Here is a 27,484-nt window from a genome sequence, read left to right on the forward strand (position 1 = left end):
GAGAGAGCTCTAGTCTCTTCCTTTTAGAAGGACACTAATCCTATCACAAGGGCTCAACTCTCAAAATCCCTACCTCCTAATATCACATTGGGGGGTAGGGTTTCAACATATGAATTTGGGTGGGAAAACAAACATGCAGTCCATAATACTGCCCCACCCACTGACTTTAATGATTTGGCCTCAGGATGAGCAACTCACCCTATCCTAATCAAAGGCATTCCTTGGGGAAATAGGGGTGGGGATGAGGCAGAGAAACAGAAAACAAGAGAGATGTTCAGTTCTCCATTTCTTGGATCATAAGCTGTAAAGATGCTACTTTTAGGTTGTAGATGGTCACATTCACCATCCCACTGGAGAGCCTAGAAAGTAAGGCCAACATGTGTGCAGAAGATGGATTGAAAGATGGATAGATTCTTTTTTTATTTTTTTTAAGATTTTACTTTTAAGCAATCTCCATACCCAAGGTGGGCCTTGAACTCTCAACCCCAATATTTAGAATCACATGCTTCACTGAATTGAGCCTGCCAGGTGCCCCTGAAAAATGGAGAGATTCTTAATACTGTCTGATACCTTATGTTTGAAATATGTTTACATCATTCTTTCAAATCCCCCCTTTTTTGTTTACAATAGTTTCAATTAGCTATCTAACGTTCCTATAAGAATCCCAATAAAAACCATCTTTCTCTTTCTCCCTCAGTCTCACACATTATCTCTTTTTGACATGAGGCTTGTCATTCATTCCTTCAACCATTCAACCAATAAATATCAGTGGCATCTCATATTTATAGGTCCTATGCCAGGCAATGGGGACACAAAGATTAAGACCCTATCCCTTCCCTTTAGAAGCTCACTGTCTAGAGGAGGAACAAGGGAACAGATGCAGTGTAATTAGTATGACAGAGGGTCACTCAGATTTTGAAAACTATGTGAAGGGTTTCCTGGACTATGATCTTGAGTGAGTCACCTAAACTTTCTGAATGTCAGTTGCTTCATCTATAGAGAGGCCATCATAAAAAATATTATTTCACAGATGATTAAATAAAATAATGTGTTTTATACTGGAAGCAAACTGAAAATGTTAAGAATTGTTCATATAATCACAAAATGCCTAAATAACCGTACCATACCTTTCCTTGTAAGCATCTGTATTATTCAGAACTCTTGGGTTGCAAATGACAAAGATGCAACAAAAAGCTGACATAAGCAGCAATAGAAACCAGCTGCTCACATGATAGGGTTGGGAATCACTCTTCCCTGCTTTCCTTTCCTTTTCTTTTTTTAAAAATTTATGTCTTGAGTAAACATTTTATTTTTTAAATTTTTTTAGTGTTTATTTATTTTTTTTTAATTTTTTTTTCAACGTTTATTTATTTTTGGGACAGAGAGAGACAGAGCATGAACGGGAGAGGGGCAGAGAGAGAGGGAGACACAGAATCGGAAACAGGCTCCAGGCTCTGAGCCATCAGCCCAGAGCCCGACGCGGGGCTCGAACTCACGGACCGCGAGATCGTGACCTGGCTGAAGTCGGACGCTTAACCGACTGCGCCACCCAGGCGCCCCAGTGTTTATTTATTTTTGAGCGAGAGACAGACAGACAGAGGCAAGCAGGGGAGGAGCAGAGAGGGAGACAGAGGCTCGGAAGCAGGCTCCAGGCTCCGAGCTGTCAGCACAGAGCCCGATGCGGGGCTCAAACCCACAGACCGCGAGATCATAACCCGGGCTGAAGTCGGACACTTAACCGACTGAGCCACCCAGGTGCCCCTCTCCCCTACTTTTCTATCCATGGTTGGCTCCATGCCCCAGCAAAATCTTCCCAAGTTATAGCAAGATGGCGTTGCTGGCTTTGTGGTAAAAAATATATATACGGTCTGTGTGATACTCCCATTTTGAAATTTGTGGAAAATCCCTTTGAGGCTTAGTACATGGTCAATTTTCATAAATGTTCTCTGTGTTCTTGCAAAGAATGTGCATTCTTTATTAATGGAAAGCTCTTTGTGTGTTTATTAGCTCAAGCCTGTTAACTGTGTTGCTCACATTTTATAGATCATTGCTATTTTTTTTTCTGAAAAGTATATTAAAATCTCCCATTATGATTGACTGTGAAAGGACCTGAGAACTTTATGGAGTGATGGTAACATTCTATATCTTGCTGGGAATTTAGGTTACAAGGTGTATGCATCTGTCAAAACTCAGCAAACATACACTCAAGATTTGTGTATTTCATTGCATGCAAAATTTGTTTCAAAAGAAAAACTTGCAACTAGGTAGTCAACTTCAGATAATAAGGTCTTTAAGGGAAAGGAAACTGACTGCAACTTACTTTGGAATGCATAAAAAATAAGATGGGTTAATAAATGGATAGAAAGAGAGATGGACAGTTGTGTGTAAAAGCAAATTTAGAGTAAAATGGTAGAATTTAGGTAGTAAGTATAGGCATGCCTTGTTTTATTGTACTTTGCTTTATTGTGCCTTGCAGCTACTGTGTTTTTTACAAACTGCAAATGTGTGGCAACCCTGCTTTGAGCAACTCTATTGGCACCAATAGTATTTGCTTACTTCATGTCTCTGTGTCACGTTTTGGTAATTCTCACAATATTTCAAACTTCTTCATTACCATTATATTTGTTATGGTGATCTGTGATATTCAACGTTACTATTGTAATTGTTTTGGGGCTCCGTGAACCAAGAACATATAAGATAATGAAATTAATCAGTAGATGTTGTATGTGTTTTAATTGCTTCACCAACTGGCCATTCCCCTTCGCTCTTCCTCTACTTGGGCTTCCATGTTCCCAGAGACACACAATATTGAAATTAGGCCAATTAATAATCCTACAGTGGCCTGTAAGTGTTGAGTGAAAGAAAGAGTCACACACCTCTCACTTTAAATCAAAAGCTACAAAGGATTCATCTTAGTGAGGAAAGCATGTCAAAAGCCAAGGCAAGCCAAAAGCGAGGCCTTTTGTGCCAAACAGTTAGGCAAGTTGAGGATGCACAGGAAAAATTCTTGAAGGAAATTAGAAGTACTACTCCAGTGAACACATGAATGACAAGAAAGGGAAACAGCCTTCTTGCTGATGTGAAGAAAGCTTTAGTGGTCTGGATAGAAGATCAAACTGGCCACAACATTCCTTAAACCAAGGCTTAATCTAGAACAAGACCCCAACTATCTTCAATTCTTTGAAGGCTGAGAGAAGTGAAGAAGCTGCAGAAGAAAAGTGTGAAGCTAGCAGAGGTTGGTTCATGATGTTTAAGGAAAGAAGCCTTCTCCATGGTGTAGAAGTGCAAGGTGATATAGCAAGTGCTAGTGTAGAAGCTGCAGTAAGTTATCTAGAAGATCTAGCTAAGATCATTAATGAAGGTGGCTTCAATAAACAACAAATTTTCAATATAGACAAAACAGACTTATATTGGAAGAAGATGCCATCTAGGACTTGCATAGCTAGAGAAAAGTCAAAGCCTAGCTTCAAAGCTTCAAAGGACAGGTGACTCTCCTGTGAGGGGATAATGTAAATGATGACTTGAAGTTGAAACCAGTGCTCATTTATCATTATGAAAATCCTAGGTCTTTTAAGAATTATGCTAAATCTACGCTGCCTGTGTTCTATAAATGGAATAACAGAACATGGATGACAACATACCTGTTTATAACATGGTCTACCGAATATTTTAAGCTCACTGATAAGATCTACTGCTCAGAAAAGAAAGACTTCAAAATATTACCACTCATTGACAATTCACTTTGGACACCCAAGAGTTCTGATGATAATATACAATGAGAGTAATGTTTTTATGCCTTTGAACACAACATCCATTCTGCATTCCATGGATCAAAGGGTAATTAAATTTTTCAAGTGGTATTACTTAAGAAATACATTTCACAAGGCTCCAGCTGCCATAGATAGTGATTCCTCTGATGGATCTGGGCAAAGTAAACTGAAAACCTTCTGGAAACCATTCTAGATGCCATTAAGAACATTTATGATTCACGGGGAAAGGTCAAAACATCAACATTAACAGGAGTTTAGAAGAATTTGATTCCAGCCCTCATGGATGACTTTAAAGGTTCAAGACTTCAGGGAAGGAAGTCACGGCAGATGTGGTGGAAACAGAAAGAGAGCTAGAATTAGAAGTGGAGCCTGAAGATGAGACTGAATTGCAGCAATTTCATGATAGAACCTAAACAGATGAGCAGTTGCTTCTTATGGATGAGCAAAGAAAGTGGTTTCTTGTGTTGGAATCTAGCCCTATTGAAGTTGCAGTGAAGATTTTTGAAATAACAACAAATAATTCAGAATATTACATAAACTTAGTTGATAAAGCAGCAGGAGCGTTTGAGAGTATTGATTCCTATTTTGTTAGAAGTTCCACTGTGAGTAAAATGCTATAAAACAGCATCACAAGCTACAGAGAAATCATTTGTGAAAGGAAGTGTCAATAGATGTGGTGAACTTCATGGTCTTATTTTAAGAAATTGCCATAGCCATCTTAGACTTCAACAAACACCCTGATCAGTCAGTAGCCATCAACAGGAAGGCAAGACTCTCTACCAGCAAAAAGATTACAACCTGCTGAAAGCTCAATGATGGTTAGAATTTTCCAGCAACAAAGAAATTTTTAATTGAAGTATATGCATTGATTTTAGAACTAATGCTACTTCACACTTAACAATCTACAGTAGAGTGTAAACATAATTTTTATATGTACTGGGAAACCCAAATTATTCAACTGTCTTGTAATATTTGTTTTACTGCAGTGGTCTAGAACTGAACCTGCAATATCTCCAAGGTATGCCTATATTTGAGTATACACTCTACGAGTCTTTCAACTTGCAGTACATCTGAAATTTTTCATTAAAAAATGTTGGAGAGGGGTGCCTGGGTGGCTCAGTTGGTTAAGCATCCAACTCTTGATTTCAGCTCAGGTTATGATCTCACGGTCGTGAGATTGAGCTCCACATAGGGGTGGATCCTGTTTGAGATTCTGTCTCTCCCTCTGCCCCTCCATCACTTGTGCTTCTCTCTCTCTCTCTCTCTCTCTCTCTCTCTCTCTCTCTCTCTAAAATAAAAATAAATAAATAAATAATTTTTTTAAATGTTGTAGAAAAACTTTTCTATTATGAGTGCTGATTTGCTAATTTCTCCTTGTGATTCTATTGATTTTTGCTATACATATATTGAGATTAAGTTATTAGATCAATACTAGCATTCCTTTTGCTATTATTTCCCTGGTGTATAGTCTTTTACCTTTAGTCTTTCTGTTTCATTATGTTTTTAGAGTGTCCTTTGTAAAAATCAAAATCATAGAAGATATCCATTATGACGGGTGCCTGGTGGCTCAGTTGGTTAAGCATCTGACTTGGTTTCAGCTCAGGTCATGATGTTATAGTTTCACGAGTTTGAGCCCTGCATCAGGCCCTCCACTAGCAGAGTTAAAATTAAAAACAAACAAACAAAAACACAACAACTCATTCCTTTGTAAGACTAATACTCCATTTATGTATATATCTCTGTACCACATTTTGTTTATGCACTTTTATGGGGTTTTTGTTCGTTTGTTGTAATCTCTATTTCCAATGTGGGGCTGAAACTCACAACCCCAAGGTCAAGGTCAAGAGGTGCATGCTCTACTGACTGAGCCAGCCAGGTGCTCCTTATCCGCTTGTCTGTTAATGGACATTTGTGTTGTTTCCACCTTGGGTCTGTTGGGAATAATGTTGCTATGAACATTGGTGTACAAATATCCTGCTTTCAACTCTTTTGGATATGTACCTAGAAGTGGAATACTGGATCATATGGTAATTCTATGTTTAACTTTTTGAGAAACCATAAAGCTGTTTTCCATAGCAGGTGCACTATTGTACATTCCCACTAGCAATGCACAAGTGTTTAAATTTCTTCACATCCTTTCCAGTACTTTTTATTTTCTGTTCTGTTTTTGTGTTTTTATAATTATCGTTCTACTTGGTATGAAATGGTATCTCATTGTGGTTTTAATCTTCATTTCACTAATGATTAGGAATGTTAAAGATCTTTTCATGTGCTTATTGACTGTTCATGTATCTTCTTTTTTATGTTTTTTTCTTTCTATATTTATTTACTTTTTATAATTTATATCTAAGTTAGCACATGGTGCAACAATGATTTCAGGAGTAGATTTCTTAAGCCCCTTACCCATTTAGTCCATCCTCCTTCCCACAACCCTTCTAGCAACCCTGTTTGTTCTCTATATTTAAGAGTCTCTTATATTTTGTCCCCCTCCCTGTTTTTGTATTATTTTTGCTTCCCTTATGTTCATCTATTTCGTCTCTTAAAGTCCTCATATGAGTGAAGTCATATGATATTTGTCTTTCTCTCACTGACTAATTTCGCTTAGCATAATACCCTCTAGTTCCATCCACATAGTTGCAAATGGCATTCTTTTTGATTGCCAAGTAATATATATACCACATCTTTATCCATTCATCCATCAGTGGACATTTGGGCTCTTTCCACACTTTGGGTATTGTTGATAGTGCTGCTATAAACATTGGGGTACACGTGTCCCCCTTAAAATTTCTTGCAGGGCTGGTTTAGTGGTCATGAACTCCTTTAATTTTTGTTTTTCTGGGAAACTTTTCATCTCTCCTTGCAGACAGCCTTGATGGATAAAGAATTCCTGGCTGCATATTTTTCCAATTCAGCACTTTGAATATATCCTGCCACTCCTATCTGGCCTGCCAAGTTTCTGTGGGTAGGTCTGCTGCAAACCTGATCTTTCTTCCCTTGTAGGTTAAGGACTTTTTTCCCTTGCTGCTTTCGTGATTCTTTCCTTGCCTGAGTATTTCATGAATTTGACTATGATGTGTCTTGTTGACATATGGGAGTCCTCTGTGCTGCCTGGGTTTTGATGTGTGTGTCTTTCCCCAGCTTAGGAAAGTTTTCAGCTATGATTTGCTCACATAACCCTTCTACCCCTTTTTCTCTCTCTTCATCTCTGGGACCCCTATGATTCTGATGTTGTTCCTTTTTAAGGAGTCACTGATTTTTCCAATTCTTTTTTTTTTTTTTTAATTTTTTTTAATGTTTACTTATTTTTGAAACAGAGAGAGACAGAGCATGAACGGGGGAGGGGCAGAGAGAGAGGGAGACACAGAACCGGAAGCAGGCTCCAGGCTCTGAGCCATCAGCCCAGAGCCCGACGCGGGGCTCGAACTCACGGACTGTGAGATCGTGACCTGAGCCAAAGTCGGACGCTTTACTGACTGAGCCACCCAGGCGCCCCTGATTTCTCCAATTCTTAAATCGTGCTCTTTGCATTAGTCTCCCTCTTTTTTTCTGCTTCATTATTCTCCATGAGTTTGTCCTCTGTATCACTGATTTGCCGTTCTGCCTCATCCATCCTTACCACTGTGGCATCTACTCGAGATTGCAGCTCAGTTATAGCATTTTTTATTTCATCCTGACTAGCTTTTATCTCCACAGAAAGGTATTCTAATCTGTTTTCAACCCTAGCTATTATTCCTATTGTCATGATTCTAAATTCTGGTTTGGACATTTTGCTTGTATCTGTGTTGATTAAGTCCCTGGCTGTTGTTTCTTCCTGCTATTTCTTTTGGGGTCAATTCTTTTGTTTCGTCATTTTGAAGGAAGAAAAGAAACCGATAAGGTAAAAAAAAATTAAAATTAAAAAATTAAAAACAACACAAAAAAATCAAGTAAAAGGATGCTAGATGCTAGGTGTGCTCTGGCCTTGTTGTTGAAAGGAGCTTGATAGATTAGGGATAAAAGGGAAAGATAAGAAAAGAAAAAAAGGAAAATGTTTGAAAATTTGAAAACATTAATACCATGAAAAAGAATAAAATGAAATGATGGAAGTAAAAAATTGAATTTGAAAAAGTTACAAAAAAGTAAAAAATATAGTAGAAAAATTTAAAGAAAAATAATTTTAATAGAAATGGAAAATAAAAATAATTTTTTTGCTTTCTGTGTTCAAGAATAAGAAAAGAAAAAAATTGAATAGATGGACCAGCAAACAGATTGAAGTACAATTGAAATTACATCAGTTTACCCTAGAAGTTGAACTATGAAGCACTTTATAGTCCGTAAACTAAGCAGGCAGAGAGATTTGTGGTGTTCCTGAAAAGCGAGGTTGGCCCAGTTGGGCAGGACTTAGTGTAACAGCTCCATTCTCCACTAGATTGCACTACTTAGCTTACTGGCATGGATTGTTGTGGCCCTTGTAATTGTGTATGTGTATACATGGGAGGGGTGAAAATGGCATCACCCAGCTACCCAGTTTCTAGTATCAGAACTCTGTGCTCTCCCTGACCTGCAATTGCGCACACGTCTTTGCCTCCAGATTCCGTTTTCTAGGTGTGCAGGATGGTTTACTGTTGATCTGGTCGTATTTCAAGGATGAGAGATGCAAAAAAAACGTGCATGCTGTTCCGCCATCTTGGCCCCTCCCTGTTCAATTATCGTTAGAGAAATGTCTTCACATTTTTTTCTCACTTTTTTGGGAGGGTTGTTTGTTGTTGAGTTGTAAGAATTCTTTATATTTTCAGAATATTAACCCCTTATCAGATATATGATTTGCAAATATTTTCTCCAATTCCCTTTACTCTCTTGACAGTGTCTTTTGATACACAAATATTTCAAATTTTGATGAAGTCCAATTTATCAATTTTTTCTTTTGTTGCCTGTGCTTTTGGTGTCATATCCAAGAAACCATTGCCAAATCTACTGTCATAAAAATTTCCCCTGTGTTTTCTTCTAATAGTTGTATAGTTTTAACTCTTACATTTATGTCATTGATCCATTTGAGTTAATTTTTTGTTTATAGTATGAGGTAACGATCCAATTTCATTGTTTTGCACATGACTATCCACTTATCCCAGTACCATTTATTGAAATGACTGTCCTCTTCCCATTGAATGGTTTTGGCTTCCTTGTTGAAAATCAATTGGCCATATGTGTGAGGGTTTATTACTGGGCTCTCTATTCTATCGGTCTTTATGTCTGTCCTTATGCCAGCAATACATGGAAGCAATGGTTTTAATCATATTAAATCTTAACATGATGGGGATGTCTGGGTGGCTCAGTTAGTTAAGCATCTGACTCTTGATCTCAGCTCAGGACTTAATCTCAGGGTCTTAAGTTCAAACCCCACCTTGGGCTCTATGCTGGGCATGAAGCCTACTTTAAAAAAAATTAGAGATTTTATTTTTACGTTATCACTATACCCAACACAGGGCTTGAACTCACAACCCTGAGATCAAGAGTAACATTCTCTTCTGACTGAGCCAGCCAAATACCCCCAAACATCTTATTCTAACATAGATTGCTGATGTAAGGCAAGAGATGCCTGTATTTTCTTTCTACACTCTATTGGTCATTGCTACATTTTAAAATATGCACACATGACATCATATCTAAAGTAAATCAAGATCTCTATAATCTTCTAGGCATAAATGTATATTATATATTTTAACTTAGAATCATATTCTTCCATCTTCGTTGTTATCACTGTCCATGCATTTTTATTTATTATTATTTTTATTAAAAATTTTTTAATGTTTATTTATTTTGAGAGAGAGACAAGTGCAAGCCAGGGAGGGGCAGAGAGAGAGGGAGACACAGGATCCAAAGCAGGCTCTGAGTTTTCAGCGCAGACCCCAACGTGGGGCTTGAACTCATGAACCATAAGATTATGACCTGAGCTAAAGTCTGACACTCAACCGACTGAGCCACCCAGGCACCCCTATTATTTTTATTAAAATTTTTGAGAAAGAGGTGGGGGGGGGAGGGACAGAGGGAGAGGGAGAGAGAATCATAAGCAGGCTCTATGCCCAGTGCAGAGTAGGGAGTAGCTGACTGAGGGGCTCGATCCCATGACTGTGAAATCATGACTTGAGCTGAAATCTAGAGTCAGATGCTTAACCAACTGAGCCACTCAGGTAGGTGCCTCACTGTCTGTGTATTTTTAGTTCCATCATCTAGCTAAAGCCCCCCAAAGTGTTATTTTTAAAATATTTACTGAGGTATAATTTATATACAATAAAATTCACTCTTTTCAGTTTTAACAAACACATACAGGTTTGCAACCTCTGCCATGATTAAAATACAGAACAGTTCTAGTGTGCCTGGGTGGCCCAGTTGATGGAGCATCTGCCTCTTCACCTCAGTTCAGGTCATGATCTCATGATTCATGAGATCAAGCCCAGGGTCAGACTCTGTGCTAACAGCACAGAGCCTGTTTGGGATTCTCTCTCTCTCCCCATCTCTCTGCCCCTCCCCCACTCTATCTCTATCAAAATAAATAACTTAAAAAAATACAGAATGGTTCCATCATCACCCAAAATCTCCTACTGTTCCTTTGATATTGGCTCCTCGCCACACACTAAATCTTGGGCAGTCAGTTGTTTGTTTTCTATCCCCATTGGTTTTGCCTTTTCAACAATGTCACATAAACAGAATCATACCCTTTTGCATATGACTTCTTTAACATGGCATAATGCAGTTTGCCATTCAAACATGCTGTTGGGTGTATCAGTAATTGGTTCCTTTTAATTGTTGAGTAGTGATCCACTGCAGAGATGAACCATAATTTATTTATTTACCCAGTTGAGGACCATCTGGATTGTTTCCACATTTTGACAATTATAAATAAGGCTATTATAAACATAGGTGTACAGATTTTTCTATGAATGTAAGTTGTCATTTCTCTAGGGTAAAATACCTAGAAGTGATATTGCGGAGTCATAGAGTAACTATATATTCAACTTTATAAGAAACTGCCAGTTTTCCAGAGTGTACCATATTGCATTCACACTGGTAAGGTATAAGTGATCCAGTTGCTCCATATCTTCACTAGGACTTGGTATTTTTTGCTTAATTTGAGTCATTTGAGTGGGTATCTCATTATGGTTTTAATTTACATTTCCCTAATAACTATGATGTTGAACATCTTTTCATGTACTTATTTTCTTCATTGGTAAAGTGTTCAAATTTTTTCCTATTTTCTATTGAGCTATTGGCTATCTCATTATAAAACTTTGAGAGTTCCTTGTATATTATGGAAACAAGTCCTTTATTAGATATGTGTTTTGAAAATATTTCCTTCTAATTTGTGGCTCATCCTTTATTCTTTTAACAATATCTTTTGAAGAGCAAAGGTTCTTTTTTTAAATATGTTTTTTAACTTTAAATTTTATTTTATTTCATTTTATTTTTTGAGAGAGAGAGCAGGGACCAGGGGCAAAGGGGGAGAGATAGAGAGAGACAGAGAAAATGAATCTCAATCAGGCTCCATGCTCAGCACAAAGTCCAATGTGAGCCTCAATCCCACGACCCTTGGATCATGACCTGAGCCAAAATCAAGAGATGGACACTTAACTGACTGAGCCACCCAGGCGCCCCAAATGGTCTTAATTTTGAAGAAGGCTAATTTATCTTTTTTTTTTAATTTTATGGATTATATTTTTATATAATATGTAGGAAATTTTTTCCTGATCTAGGTAACAAAAATATTCCTTTGTTTCCTCCCAGAATTTTTACAGTCTTAGCATTTAATGTAAGTCTATAATCCCATTTGAGTTAATTTTTGTTTATGATGAGAGTTTAGGATTGAGGTTCATCTTTTGCATATGGATATTCAATTGTCCTAGCAGTATTTGTTGAAAAGACCATCTTTTCTCCTCTGAATAATCTTTGCACTTTTGTCAGAAATAAATGGAACCACATTGAGATACCTCCTCACACTCACTAGGTTGACTAAAATTAAAAAGACAGATAATAACAAGTGTTGGTAAGAATGTGGAGAAATTAGCTCATGGATTGGAAGAACAAATATTGTTAAAATGTCAGTACTTCCCAAGGAATCTACATATTCAATGCAATCCTTATCAAAATAACACCAGCATTCTTCACAAAGCTAGAACAAACAATCCTAAAATTTGTATGGAACCAGAAAATACCCCAAAGAGCCAAAGCAATCCTGAAAAAGAAAACCAAACCTGGAGGAATCACAATCCCGTGCTTCAAGCTGTATTACAATGCTGTAATCATCAAGACAGTATGGTACTGGCACAAGAACAGACATTCAGATCAATGAAACAGAATAGAGAACCCAGAAATGGACCCACAAATGTATAGCCAACTAATCTTTGACAAAGCAGGAAAGAATATCCAATGGAAAAAAGACAGTCTCTTTAACAAATGGTGCTGGGAGAACTGGACAGCAAGATGCAGAAGATTGAAACTAGACCACTTTCTCACACCATTCACAAAAATAAACTCAAAATGGATAAAGGACCTGAATGTGAGACAGGAAACCATCAAAACCCTAGAGGAGAAAGCAGGAAAAGACCTCTCTGACCTCAGCCACAGCAATTGCTTACTTGACACATCCCCAAAGGCAAGGGAATTAAAAGCAAAAATGAACTACTGGGACCTTATGAAGATAAAAAGCTTCTGCACAGCAAAGGAAACAACCAACAAAACTAAAAGGCGACCAACAGAATGGGAAAAGATATTTGCAAATGACGTATCGGACAAAGGGCTAGTATCCAAAATCTATAAAGAGCTCACCAAACTCCACACCCAAAAAACAAATAACCCAGTGAAGAAATGGGCAGAAAACATGAATAGACACTTCTCTAAAGAAGACATCCGGATGGCCAACAGGCACATGAAAAGATGCTCAACGTCGCTCCTCATCAGGGAAATACAAATCAAAACCACACTCAGATATCACCTCACGCCAGTCAGAGTGGCCAAAATGAACAAATCAGGAGATTATAGATGCTGACGAGGATGTGGAGAAACGGGAACCCTCTTGCACTGTTGGTCGGAATGCAAATTGGTGCAGCCACTCTGGAAAACAGTGTGGAGGTTCCTCAAAAAATTAAAAATAGACCTACCCTATGACCCAGCAATAGCATTGCTAGGAATTTACCCAAGGGATACAGGAGTACTGATGCATAGGGGCACTTGTACCCCAATGTTTACAGCAGCACTCTCAACAATAGCCAAATTATGGAAAGAGCCTAAATGTCCATCAACTGATGAATGGATAAAAAAAAATTGTGGTTTATATACACAATGGAGTACTACGTGGCAATGAGAAAGAATGAAATATGGCCCTTTGTAGCAACATGGATGGAACTGGAGAGTGTTATGCTAAGTGAAATAAACCATACAGAGAAAAAGACAGATACCATATGGTTTCACTCTTATGTGGATCCTGAGAAACTTAACAGAAACCCATGGAGGAGGGGAAGGAAAAAAAAAAAAAAGGGGGTTAGAGTGGAAGAGAGTCAAAGCATAAGAGACTCTTAAAAACTGAGAACAAACTGAGGGTTGATGGTGGGTGGGAGGGAGGGGAGGGTGGGTGATGGGTATTGAGGAGGGCACCTTTTGGGATGAGCACTGGGTGTTGTATGGAAACCAATTTGACAATAAACTTCATATATTGAAAAATAAATAAATAAAATGGCTTGTATTGAATCCATAAATCTATTTAGGAAGAATTGACATCTTAATGATATTGAGTCCTCTAATCAGGAAACAAGGCATATCTTACCATTTGCCTCAGTTTTCTTTGGTTTCTTTCATCAGTGGTTTTGTAGTGTTTAGCATACAAATTTTATACTGCTTTTGTTATATTTATATCCATTTCATGCTTCTTTGGGTGTTATTATAAATGGTACTGTTTTTTACACTTCCATTTCTGATTGCTCATTGCTACTATATAGAAATCCAGTTGATTTTTTTATGCAACCAGTTATGTAATGACCTCCTGAATGGCTTATTGGTTCTAGTAGCTTTTTCTGTTGTTTTGCTGCGATTTCAACAACCAGTGGGTCAAAGATGAAATAGGAAGGGAGACAAAAAAAATTTTTTTGAACACGTGAATATGGAAGTATAACATACCAAGACTTATGGGATACAGCAAAAGCAATCCTAAGGGGGAGATTGTAGTGATAAATACCTGCATTAAAAATAAAGACGGGGCGCCTCGGTGGCTCAGTTGGTTAAACGTCCAACTTCGGCTCAGGTCATGATCTCATGGTTTGTGAGTTCGAGCACTGCATCTGCTGTCAGCCCTGAGCCTGCTTCATATCCTCTGTCTTCCTCCCTCTCTGCCCCTCCCCAGCACATGAGCTCTCTCTCTCTCTCTCTTTCTCAAACATAAATAAATGTTAAAAAAAAATAAAAAATTAAAATAAAGACAGATCTCAAATAAGCAACCTAACTTTACACCTCAAGGAACTAGGAAAACAAGAACAAAGTAAGCCCAAAGCTGATAGAAGAAAGGGGATGACAAAGATCAGAGCAGAAATAAATGAAGCAGAGAATTAAAAAGCAACAGAAAATATCAACAAAGCTAAAAGTTTTTTTTTTTTTGAAAAGATAAATGTATTTGAAAAACCTTTAGCTAGACTTACCAAGAAAAAAAGAGAGGACTCAAATAAATAAAACTAGAAATGAAAGAGGAGACATTATAACTAATACCACAGAAATACAAAGGATCATAAGAGATTACTGTAAACAAGTGCCAACAAATTGTACAGTCTAAAAAAATGGATAAATTCATAGAAACATACAACCTGCCAAGACTGACTCATGAAGAAATAGAAAATCTGAAGAGACCAATAATGAGTAAGGATGTTGAACCAGTAATTAAGAATGTCCCAATAAAGAAAAGTCCAGGACCAGATGGCTGTGTGGTTAAATTCTACCAAACATTTAAAGAAGAATTAGTGTCAATCTTTCTTAAATTCATCTAAGAAGCTGAAGAGTAGGGAACGCTACCAAACTTATTTTATGAGACCAGCATTACCCTGATATCAAAGCCAGCTAAGGATAATACTTGAAAAGTAAACTGTAGGTTAATATCCCTGGTGAATATAGATGCAAAAATCATCCACAAAATATCAGCAAACTGAATTCAATAACACAATTAAAAGGATCATGCACAATCATCACGTGGGGTTTATCCGTGGGATGAAAGGATAACTCTACATATGCAAATCAATAAATATGACACACCATATTAATAGAATGAAAGATAAAAATCATACAATCATCTCAATAGATGCAGAAAAAGCATTTGACAAATTCAACATCTGTTCATGATAAAACCTCTCAACAAATTGGGTATAGGAGGAACATATCTCAACATAATAAAGTCCATATATGACTAACCCACAGCTAACATTATACTCAGTGGTATAAAGGCTGAAAGCTTTCCCTATAAGATCAAGAACAAGACAGTTGTCCCCACTCTCAATACTCCTATTCACCATACTACCGGCAGTCCTAGTCAGAGCAATTAGGCAAGAAAAGTAAATAAAAGGCATCCAAATCAGGGGCGTCTGGGTGGCTCAGTCAGTTAAGCATCTGACTCCTGATCTCAGCTCAGGTCTTGATCTTGGGTCATGAATTCAAGTCTCGCATTGGGCTCCACACTGGGCGTGAAGCCTACTTTAACAACAACAACAACAACAAAAAGCAAAGGGCATCCAAATCAGAAAGAAAGTAGTAAAATTATCTGTTTGCTGATGTCATGATCTTCTATATATAAAAATCCTAAATAAATAAACTTAAAAAAATACCAAAGACTCCAAAAACTGAGGCACCTGTCTGGGTCAGTCTGCAGAGCATGCAACTCTTGATCTCAAGGCCATGAGTTCGAGACCCACACTCAGGACAGAGTTTACTAAAAACAAACAAACAAACAAAGAGCCTCTAAAACTGTTAGAACTCATAAGCAAATTCAGTAAAATTTCAAGATACAAAATTAACATATGAAATTCAGTCGCATTTCTATACACTAACAATGAACTATCTGAAAAAGAAACATGCAATTCCATTTAACATTAAAAACAATAAAATACTGAAAAACAAATTTAACCAAGGAAGTGAAAGATATATACACCAGAACTACAAGACATTGATAAAAAAAAAAAAAAAAAAAAAAAAAAGAAGACACAAATAAATGGAAAGCTATCTCGTGTTCACGGATTGGAAGAGTTAATATTATTAAAATGTTCATGCTACCCAAAGCCATCTGTAGACCTGTTGGTCCAATGTAGATGTAGATGCATCCTTATCAAGTTTCTGGTGAAGATGTGGAAAAGCAGGAACTGTCATTCATTGCTGGTGGGAATGCAAATTGTACTGCCACTTTGGAAGACAGTTTGGCAGACTCACATAAATACTCTAAGGGTACCTGGGTGGCTCAGTCAGTTAAGCATCCGACTCTTTTTTTTTTTTTAATTTTTTTTTCAACGTTTATTTATTTTTTTGGGACAGAGAGAGACAGAGCATGAACGGGGGGAGGGGCAGAGAGAGAGGGAGACACAGAATCGGAAACAGGCTCCAGGCTCTGAGCCATCCGCCCAGAGCCCGACGCGGGGCTCAAACTCACGGACCGCGAGATCGTGACCTGGCTGAAGTCGGACACTTAACCGACTGCGCCACCCAGGCGCCCCATAAGCATCCGACTCTTGATTTCATCAGGCTCTGTGCTGTCAGCACAGAACCTGCTTGGGATTCTTTCCTCTCTCTCTCTACCCCTCCCCACCCTGGCTCATGCTCTCTCTCAAAATAAATAAACACTTAAAAAAATAAATAATCCAGCAATCACACACTTTGGTATTTACCCAAAGGAGTTGAAAACATGTCCACACAAAAACCTGCACATGGATGTTTATAGCAGTTTTATTCATAATTTCCCAAACTTGGAAACAACCAAAAATGTCCTTCAGCAGAGAAATGTATATATAAATTGGTAAGTCCAGACAATGGAGTATTATTCAGTGCTAAAAAAAGAAATGAGCTGCCAAGCCATGAAGAGACATGGAGGAACCCTAAATGGACAGTACTGGGAGTGAAAGAAGCCAATCTGAAAAGACTACATACAGTATGATTCCAACTATATGACATTTGGAAAAGGCAAACTATGGATTCAGGGATTACAGAAATGTTCTACAGAGATATGTTACACTTTGTCCTGCAGGGCCTGTGGGTATCATCAATCCTAGACCAATTTTTTAAATCATTTCTGGGGCGCCTGGGTGGCTCAATCAGTTAAGCATCCAACTTTGGCTCAGATCATGATCTCAGGGCTTGTGAGTTTGAGCCCCGCATCAGGCTCTGTACTGACCCTTCAGAGCCTGGAGCCTCTTCAGATTCTGTGTCTTTCTTTCTCTCTCTCTGCCCCTCCCCTGCTCACACTTTGTCTCTCTCTGTCTCTCAAAAGTAAATAAACATTAAAAAAATTAAATCAATCAATCAATCGATCTATCAATCATTTCTTTGCTTGGGATGCTAATCCCAAGGAGGTGGAATGGAATTCTGACCCTCTTTTCATCTTTACATGTATACCAGAGATTAAGTATTCTTAGGTTAACTTTGTGACTCAACGATGACATCAAGGACCCCAAAATTTCCATCTTTCCACTCTGCTGTCCATCTATAATATTCTTCACCATGGTCGTAAAATGGCTGAAGCAGACATAGCGCTGCCTAGAGAAGAGGAAGGGGGAGTTTCTTTCCATGCATCCCTTGCTGTTAGGGAAGAGGACTTTTCTCAGAGTCCCTTTGCAGTCTTTCCCCCAGGTCCCATTGGCCAGGAATGGGTAACCTGCCTATATCCTATCCATGAGAGAGACAGGAAGAGTGAATCTGAGCATTTTCCAGTCTCTGTACTGGGAGGTGAGCTCAGTTGTGACGAAAGAACAAGTAAGAGGTGGAAATGGCTTTTTGGTAGGCCACACATCCAAACATTTCTGTGAGTGTGAACTTGGAGAAAAGATATTTTGTCACTAATTCAATTCACCATATTGGTTGAATTCAGTATTACTTTTTCTTTTTTTTTAATATTTATTTTTGAGAGAGAGAGAGAGAGTGCACACAGGGGATGGGCAGAAAGAGAGGGGGACAGAGGACTGAAGAGGCTCCCTGCTGACAGCAGACAGCCCAGGGCTCAACCTCACAAACCATGGGATCATGACCTGAGCGGAAGTCAGCCATTTAACCAACTGAGCCACCCAGGCACCCCAAATTCAGTATTAATTTTATAAAGAGAATGAAATAGGGCTAATTAAAAAAAATCTTTCCCAGGAATCCAAACCATTTTAACTAACCTCCTGGCAATAACCTCTAGCAAGAAACCAAATCTATTTAGAAAGCCCAACTTATTTGTGCAATAAGGAAAAAGCAAAATGTTGAGGCTTTTAAAACATTTTTACCTTTAATCCCTTCTATGACCCAGTGAGATAAATGCCAGTACCCTCATTTTACAGATAAGGAAACTGAAGCCTAGAGAATGGAGTTGACTCACTCAAAGTCACACAGCCTGGAAACCCAGCCGAGCAGGTCTGCCTGGCTCTAAAGTCCATCCGTACACTCTTCTTTGGGCCATTCTTCCTCTTGCCTCCCCATCCCAGTTATTTGTTAAGGATCAGATCTGAAGATCAGGAAAGCAATTTCCTTGACTTCAACTGGGCCTAAGACATTCATCTTGAAGTCAGAAACAATCAGAGTCGGGCATGCTATTAAGTAATCCACCAGACAGGTCCTTGATTAGCAACAGAAGTGAAATTCTGCCAGACTATCTCTGGGGATACCACTTAGTAATACTAATTTGAGGGTAAAAATTAATCTGGCTGGAGAGTTAATTCCCTCCTTGATTCTAGCAGCTGTCCTAAGAGAGATGTCCACTGAGGTACTCAGCTTCCTGGTCCAGATTTTCTGCAGATGAGATTCCAGAAGAGCCAAACTTTCCCACAGCACCTAAACTGCTCTTCACTGGCACTCCAGTCACTGATATACTGTTTACCCTCTGCCTTCCCTGCAAGGTTGCGAACAGCAAAGCTCAAGGATCTCCCCCAACTTGCCCACCACTAACTTCCAGACCCTGCACAATTCCTGGTACACAGTAGCACTCTGTACAAGCTTATGCAATTAGTTGATTAAAAAATCATGGAAAACACGAGCATTCAGTTTTCTCCAAATTAAGTTGAACTGTTTGTACTCAGGGTTTGCAAAACTCCTAATGGTAAGGTTAGAGCCTTTGAGGGAACCTGCCTCTGTGGTACCTGCTAGTCTTTAAGGATTTTCTGGGAGCAGTCACTGTTGCTCCCTGTCTTTCCTATGCCCCAGATCTGAAGTTGTGGCCCAGGCACTGTTCCCTTGTCCGAGACTTCAGGCTTCCTTCCTCGTAGCCCTCTCCCGGGTGACCACAAAAGCCTCCTAGATAGCAGTATTTCCTTAAAACCGGGAAAGAGGGACCCTTGCTCTTGGTCCATGTTTTATGGATATGATATGTGGAGCATATATATCACAAACATACATTAAACTTGGGTAAAGAACACACAGACCCTTCTGTTATTGACGAGCTGGTGCTTAGTCCTAGAACTGTTCAGCCTATAATCCTACACATCCACTCTCATGACTCAGGGCAAGTTCGTCCATAACTCTAAAGAAAAAAAAATACCACATTCAGATGGTTTTCAGTAGCTTGTGCCACTGCTTACATTCAAGACAGTTTCCGATCGTAGGGAGGATTTGAGTGGTGGAATCATTTGGATAAGAGAGAAGACAAATCACTTAGTTTGTCAAATTCTTCCCCTTGTCTGAGCATGAATGTAATAGATTCTCGCATGGCAAAACACTGAACCGCACAGTCGACCATAACTTGCTGCTTTCTGTGTTCCTTTCTCTGGTTCCGAAAGTGCTCAGAAATTACTTCTATATTCACAAGAGTTGCACATGGTATCTGAGAAACATTTTGCAGTACTGAAAATTTTATTACTCTTTTTTTTTTAATTTTTTTTTCAACGTTTATTTATTTTTGGGACAGAGAGAGACAGAGTATGAACGGGGGAGGGGCAGAGAGAGGGAGACACAGAATCGGAAACAGGCTCCAGGCTCTGAGCCATCAGCCCAGAGCCTGACGCGGGGCTCGAACTCACGGACCGCGAGATCGTGACCTGGCTGAAGTCGGACGCTTAACCGACTGCGCCACCCAGGCGCCCCAATATTACTCTTAATTTTACATGCATGTTTGTCTAGATGTAACGTGAACGACATGTGATACCGATTCTCCACACAGGCAATGAGACAGACCCTGGTATTGCAACCAGGGTCGCAAATTATGTTACTTTAACAAATTTTCAAACAGTAATTTCAGATTTCTTTAAATGATTTTGATTAAAGTTTTTTTTAATGCTTATTTATTTTGAGAGAGAGAGAGAGAGATAGCAGGGTGGGGCAGAGAGAGAGGGAGATAGAGAATTCCAAGCAGGCTCCGCGCTGACAGCACAGAGCCCAAAGCGGGACTCGAACTCAAGAAAGCCTGAGATCATGACATGATCGGAGCCGAAATCGAGATGTGGATGCTTAAACAACTGAACCACCCAGGTGCCCCTTGATTTTAAAATTTAGCTTTCACTTAGTATAATTATATTTTGCCTTATAACTTTAACAATTTTGCATATTTTAGGAGAAAAACAACTTTTTTTTTTTTTTAATTTTTTTTTCAACGTTTATTCATTTTTGGGACAGAGAGAGACAGAGCATGAACGGGGGAGGGGCAGAGAGAGAGGGAGACACAGAATCGGAAACAGGCTCCAGGCTCTGAGCCATCAGCCCAGAGCCCGACGCGGGGCTCGAACTCACGGAACGCGAGATCATGACCTGGCTGAAGTCGGACGCCCAACCGACTGCGCCACCCAGGCGCCCCGAAAAACAACTTTTGAGAAAGCATACATGAACAATTAAAATTTTTAATTATAATATTTTACATTTGCCTAAATTATATTTTGGATGAAAATAACTCAAATTTCATGTATTTTGAATAAATCTTTAACCCTATAATTGGGCTCCTGTCAATAGGACACATTACGTGAAAAACCTGACAGAATTATTAGTGACATTTCTGAATGGACAGAAAGAAAAAAAATTACTAGAATCGATACAAAATTATTTATCTTTTTTATTTAAAAATTTTTTAATGTTTATTTATTTTTGAGAGAGAGAAAGACAGACAGAGCACAAGCAGGGAAGGGGCAGAGAAAGAGGGAGACACAGAATCCAAAGCAGGCTCCAAGTTCTGAGCTGTCAGCACAGAGCACAACATGGGGCTTGAACTCATGAACTCTGAGCTCACAACCTGAGCCAAAGTCAGACGCTTAACTGACTGAGCCACCCAGGTGCCCCCCAGAATTATTTATAAATTATGTATCATTTTATTATTCTATGAACAAAACACTTATACAATTCACAATAATTAAATCCAGCCATCTTCAATATTGTGCTGACTTTCAGTCATATAAATTGGCTTTATACACATTTTTCAATTTTGACATTACGAAGGTATAGTGTCAAGGTAGAAGGACAGAACATGTTTTATTAAACAGTTACCCTACCTGATATAACTGTTAAGTATTTATACACATGGTACAGGGTCCTCCATTGGTATTCTTGTCCCAGGTTCTGCACATGTTCTGGGTAAAGCTTCTAGCGGGTTTTTCTGCTTTCACCCTCACTCCAAATCCATTCTCCACATGGAAGCCAGACCATAATTGTTCCAAACAGGTAGAGTCCATGTCACCCCCCCGAACCACCCCCTCCCCCCGCTGGAACCTCTCCAGCAGCTCCTCCTTGTCCTTTAAATAAATTCTGAATTCCCAGCTTAAGCCTCCAAGCCCACCCTTTCATGAGCTGACCGTTCCCATCTCTCCTACCACTGATCAGCCCTTCTCACCCTCAGCCTTGCCTCTCCAGCTCCCAAAAGCATCCCTTCTCCTTCTCAAACACGGTAAGTTCACTCCTGCCTCAGGATCTTTTCTCTGGCTGTTTCTCCACCCAGAAGGATCTTTACAGATCTTCATGCAGCTCATTCTTTCTCATTATTTAGGTCTCAGTTCAAAAGTTGCCTCCCTCCTGGGGGGTCTGGCTGGCTCAGTGGTACAGGGTGCAGACTCTTGATCTCAGAGTCCTCAGAGTTAAGCCCCATGTTGGGCGTGGAGCCTACAATAAACAAACAAGCAAACAAACAATAAAGTAAAATAAAGTAAAATAAAATAAAATAAAATAATAAAAAGTTGCCCCCTTAGAAAGACTTTGATTTTTTTTCTTCCCACGTGTACTGAGCAATTACTGTGTGCCTGGCACTGTACCAGGTGCTCTATAGGTAAGCCATTCAAAGCTTCCAACAACGTTATGAGGCAGGTGCTTTATTAGCTCAGAGAGATCAAGTGACTTGCTCAAGGTCACACAGCTGAGAATTGGTGGTGCTGGGATTTGAACCCAGGCTCCTGAGCCCCATTCTTTTTCTTTTTAATTTTTTAAAAACGTTTTATTTTATTTTTGAGAGAGACAGAGTGTGAGTCGGGGAGGGGCAGAGAGAGAGGGAGGCACAGAATCAGAAGCAGGCTCCAGACTCTGAGCTGTCAGCACAGAGCCCAACGCAGGGCTCGAACTCACAAACCGTGAGATCATGACCTGAACTGAAGTTGGTCGCTCAACCAACTGAGCCATCCAGGTGCCCCAAAATCTTTACTTATTTAAGTCATTTCTACAACCAATATAGGGCTCAAACTCACGATCCTGAGATCAAGAGTTGCACGCTCCTCTGATTGAGCCCCCAGGTGCCCCTAAACAGATCATCTTTTACAAACCTCTCCCAAATAAAATTCTAAATGAAGTTGTTATAGTTGTTGTTGTTGTTGTTGTTTACCTTGAACTAACTTTGAGAATTTCAGAGGGTCTCTGGAACATCTCAAAAAAGATCTGTTCTCTCTCCCTATAAAAAGGGAAATGTTAATAATGCTTATTTGGTTTATTAAATTTTGTTTATTAATAATGCTTATTTGGTTTATTAAATAACAAAGTAAGCATGTCAAATAGGAAGTGATGTTTAATCTTCTTAGTTTATATTTGTATGGGTATGTTATTAACTTAAGTGTTCCAGAACTTGTATAAAATTCCTAAAAATCTGATAGGCCCTGGTTTAATGTTACCAGTTGTAATTTCAAGTTTCATCTTAAAATGTTTTGTGTCATAGAAACTGATGTGGTTTTGGAGTGCTGGTGGGGGTCTGGATCTGACGGCCAAAAAAGAATTTTTGAGATGTCTTTGTTGCAAAAAGGTGATTTTATTAAAGCAGGAGGACAGGACCCATGGACAGAAAGAACTGCACTGGGGTTGTGAGGAGTGACTGATTATATACTATGGATTTGGGGGAGGTCAAGGCAAAAGGGAAGTTTTTGAAAGGACTTCCGTATGCAAGAGCTTTAGGAGCTAAAGAGGGCTCCTAAGATACTGGAGGCCTAGCTATTGTCAAGCTAAGGTTGTTTTTCCCTCTAGCAAAGCATTAAGACAGTAGGGAGTTCCTGGAGAAGTGTTACACTCAGCCTGCCTCAAGTATTTTTCAATGGGCTGCAGGTTATAAAGAAATTTAATTTTATTTACATTTTCTTCTTGCCTTTGGTTCCTACATCACTATGGAGGGAAGGGTGATGTTAGGCTGATGTTAGGAGGCTGAGTCTATGGGTTTCTGGAGGTTAGGCTATTGATAAGATTGCCTTTGTCTCGTAATTTACTAAGACATATGTAAACTGATGGAGACTCAGGTCCTGCATGACTGATCTCTATGAGTTAACTGTTTGTTTTTCTGTTTCCTTTGTTCTTGGGCAGATAGGAATGCCTGAGGATCATCACACATATCCCATAGCAGGGAACAGTTACTAGCTTGTGCTTTGCCCTCAGCTTGCCTTTGGTTCCCTCACCAGAAATAACCAAATTTCCTTGTTGATTCCATCATAATAAAGAATGATCAGGGGCGCCTGGGTGGCTCAGTCGGCTAAGCATCTGACTTCAGCTCAGGTCATGATCTCATAGTTCATGAGTTTAAGCCCCATGTCAGGCTCTGTGCTGAAAGCTCAGAGCTTGGATCCTGCTTTGGATTCTGTGTCTCCCTTCTCTGCCCCTCCCCTGCTCACATTCTATCTGTCTCTCTCAAAAATGAATAAACTTAAAAAAAAGAATCTTCAGATCTTTAAGCATGGATATTTTTAAGTCTTTTGTCATTTGCACTCTAATGTTTTTGCAGAAGTGAGATTCATGGAAAGGACCCCACCAAGTATTCTTGACCATTGACACCACTGCCAAATTATTGTTAGAAATAAGCCCATTGACCCAATCAAAGGAGGGATGCAAAGACTCGGAGCACAGTGAAGTGAGGTTTTAATCAATGTTCTTGCAAGAGCGGTGTCTGGTGGATAGGCACACTCGGGGAAGTTACAGCAGACAATTTATTTCCTAGTATGCAAGTCCCTCCTCTGGTTCATTATTGGCTGATACTACAGAGGTTTACAGCCTTACCCAGATGTCACCTACGCCCATGTAAGGCAAAAAGCTGTATGATTGGAATAAATGTATATTCCCTGAGGTGATGCAGAGACTCCTCCCTTTGTTCTTTCGCAGATGCCCATTGCAAAGCCAACAAAAATAAGCCCATGAAACAGAGAGGGGGAAAAGGACCAGGAGGTGAAGTGTCTAAAGGCTCGGGACTTCATTGTGGTGGGTGGGGTTTATACATATTTCCAATAGGTTGTAAACCTACTAGTAACTAGACAGCACAGCTTTTATTTGGTATTTCTGAAAGCTAATCATCTCTCTTACTTCTCACAGGTATCAAAAGTTGGGTGCATATTTCACAACTGAAGAAGGCCACATCTGACATTTGGTCCTGTGTGAATGCTAAAGACCTCAAAATCAAATTGACTAGGAGGAGAAGTAGCTGAAATCAAGGTAGACTGCTTTCTCCCAAGAAGTTAGATTGATGAGGGAGCATAAGGTAAGCTGACCTCCTTCCCCCACCCCAGGGGGGGATAGTGTGGCATTTCTCAGGCACTCCTGGCTGCCCTAAAGCTAAGAGAAGGAGAAGACAAATGATTAACTGATAAGAGATCACAGTCAAACAGGACCTGACCCTCTATCAGTCTTAGTATATTATGAGAAAAAGGCAATCTTACCAATAGCCTAACCTCCAGGAACCCATAGACTCAGTTTCCTGGAGCCCCAACATTACCCTCCCCTTCATAGTGATGTGAGGAACAAAGGCAAGAAGAAAATGGTAGGTGAAATTAAATTACTTTATAACCTGTAGCCCATTGACAAGTACTTGAGACAGGCAAAGAATAACATTTTTCTAGGAACTCCAAGTCCATAGTATATATAATCAGTCACTTCTCACAACCCCAGTGCGGCTCTTTCTACCCATGGGTCCTGACCCCACGCTTTAATAATATCACCTTTTTGCACCAAAGACATCTCAAGAATTCTTTCTTGGCCGTCAGCTCTGGCCCCCCACCACTCCAAAACTGCATCAGGATCTAAGACATTTCTTTCCATTCCTCCTTCCCTTTCTGACCATTCTTTTCCTAATTCTTACAGTATAAAGGTCTTTATTATGGTGTCTGTCTTGGATCAGATGGCTCCCCCAAATGTAGGGCAACAATCAGGTGGAAGTTGGTTGTACTGGTCATGAAAGGATTAACTCAAGGCAAAACAAAGGAGATAAAAGTTTATTGAATACACCACAATGAAGCATCAGGTAGGACAGCAGAGGAGAGACTGTCTACAATGAGACAGTGGGTGGGGATTGTTTTTAAAGGAGGAAGGTGAGGAGGTCTGGTGATCTATGGAATTTTCCCATTTTTGTTTAACTGTGTCTGGTAGTAAGTAGCCCATTGCGTAGTTAGGGTCTATGGATCTTTTGAGGTGGGTCCTCTGATGGGCCAGTCTGTACTCAGCCAGGGCGTCAACGTGGGCCATTTCTACATTCCATTTTTCAAGTCTGTTTGCCTAAAAGCAGCCTCTACATTTTGATTCTTTTCTTCACCTTTTACCTTCTCCTGGCCTGTAAAGACAATGCCACTGTGCACATATCTCAGGCCATTATAAAGGAAGGTAAATCAGTTGTTGGATTTGCTATGCTGCTGGTAATCCTATATAGTTCTTTCTGCTTGTGACAAACTTCTTCCTGATTTCCAACGCCTCAGTTTCTCCAGAACAATGTTGCTAGATAAACACCTCTGGGGAAGTGGAGACATGTGAAATACACAAAATACGTAAACAAGTCAACTGGCTTAAAGAAGCATCTTCAGGGGTGCCTGGGTGGCTCAGTCAGTTAAGTGTCTGACTCTTCATCTTGGCTCAGGTCATGATCTTGCAGTTCGTGGGTTCGGGCCCTGCATTGGGTCTCACATTGGGTTCTGTGCTGATGGTGTGGAGCCTGCTTGGGATTCTCTCTCTCCCTCTTCTCTGCCCCTACCCTTGTCTCTCTCAAAATAAATAAATAAATTTAAAAATTAAAAAAAAAGAAGAAGAAGTATCCTCAATATTCTAGCTGCTTTGGATCATGAATATTGTTTGGCTGGTAATAATTACTATTGTCTCCCTACACGCTACATTCTCTCAAAGTTTTAAATGCATGTGTGCAGCCATTGGTCATCCACCAAATGATCTCTCTCCAACTGGAATGACAACAGAGAACAGAAGGATGAAACCAGTTCCAAGAATACAATCCTGACATCATCTCTTGTGTATATTATACTGAGACCTGTAGAGACAATGGTAACTAAGAGTCACACTAATACTGATTTTTTTTTTTAATCAAACCATTCAAGGGAATGATCAAAAAAGGGGAAGGGGGAATCAATTTTTAGGCCCAAGGTACAGTCATTCCTGGCTGGGGTACCAGGTTAACAAACTGAAACTCAGATAACTTTCATGTCCCTGTAAATACTCTGCTTGACCAGAAACACATTAGATTTAGTCAATCCCCAAATGCCAAGCCTGAAAGAGGACTTCAACTCTCTCCATTTGGACTTCAAACTTTCTAATTCATTAAATTCTTCTTTCCAGCTTATTACACAACTCAAGCAAAAGACCCTGCAGACAAAGTATCCACTAATGGGAACCAAAACTACCTCCTGAAGCAATAAGGAGTGCCCTGAGCCAGCCAGATCCCACCCATGACAATGCTTGACCACACCTTTACTGCCTTAGGTACCCACCGAACTTTGTCCCACATTTTCCTTATATAAACCTGAAAATACTTTCAGCACTTCGAGAGTCTTTGAGATCTTTGAGATGCTAGTCCGCTGTCTTCCCTTCAATGAAATAAATTCCTCTCTTGTCTCACTACTACTCATTGCTCTGCCTTTAGATTTTGTCAGCAGTGAGTGGATAAACCTGGTCTGTTTAGGACCCCCAGAGACAGGTGCCCTTGCATCCCTGTGCCCCGGCTACCAGCCAACTCTGGGCTCTATACTTCCTTCCTTCTTTCTTATTTATTTTCTATTTTTTCTCTTCCTTGTTACTTATTCTTTATCCTATAAAGTCTTCCTGCCTCCTGCCCCATTTTGCAGTTCTCTGGACCTTGGGAACAGAGACTACAGCTTCATGAGGTACTAAATACAGTT

At 39.5% G+C, this 27,484-nt stretch overlaps 1 long non-coding RNA gene across 1 annotated transcript in view; it reads left to right on the forward strand.

The window, feature by feature from the left end:
- Positions 1-27,313, forward strand: part of LOC123605940 — a 39,692-nt gene extending 12,379 nt beyond the window's left edge. The window contains exons 2-3 of the long non-coding RNA XR_006716020.1: positions 24,687-24,852; positions 26,925-27,313. This is a non-coding gene — a long non-coding RNA (uncharacterized LOC123605940). The remainder of the gene's footprint in view (positions 1-24,686; positions 24,853-26,924) is intronic.
- Positions 27,314-27,484: the final 171 nt, after the last annotated feature.

Source organism: Leopardus geoffroyi, chromosome A2, assembly GCF_018350155.1.
Source record: "Leopardus geoffroyi isolate Oge1 chromosome A2, O.geoffroyi_Oge1_pat1.0, whole genome shotgun sequence".
NCBI lineage: Eukaryota > Metazoa > Chordata > Mammalia > Carnivora > Felidae > Leopardus > Leopardus geoffroyi.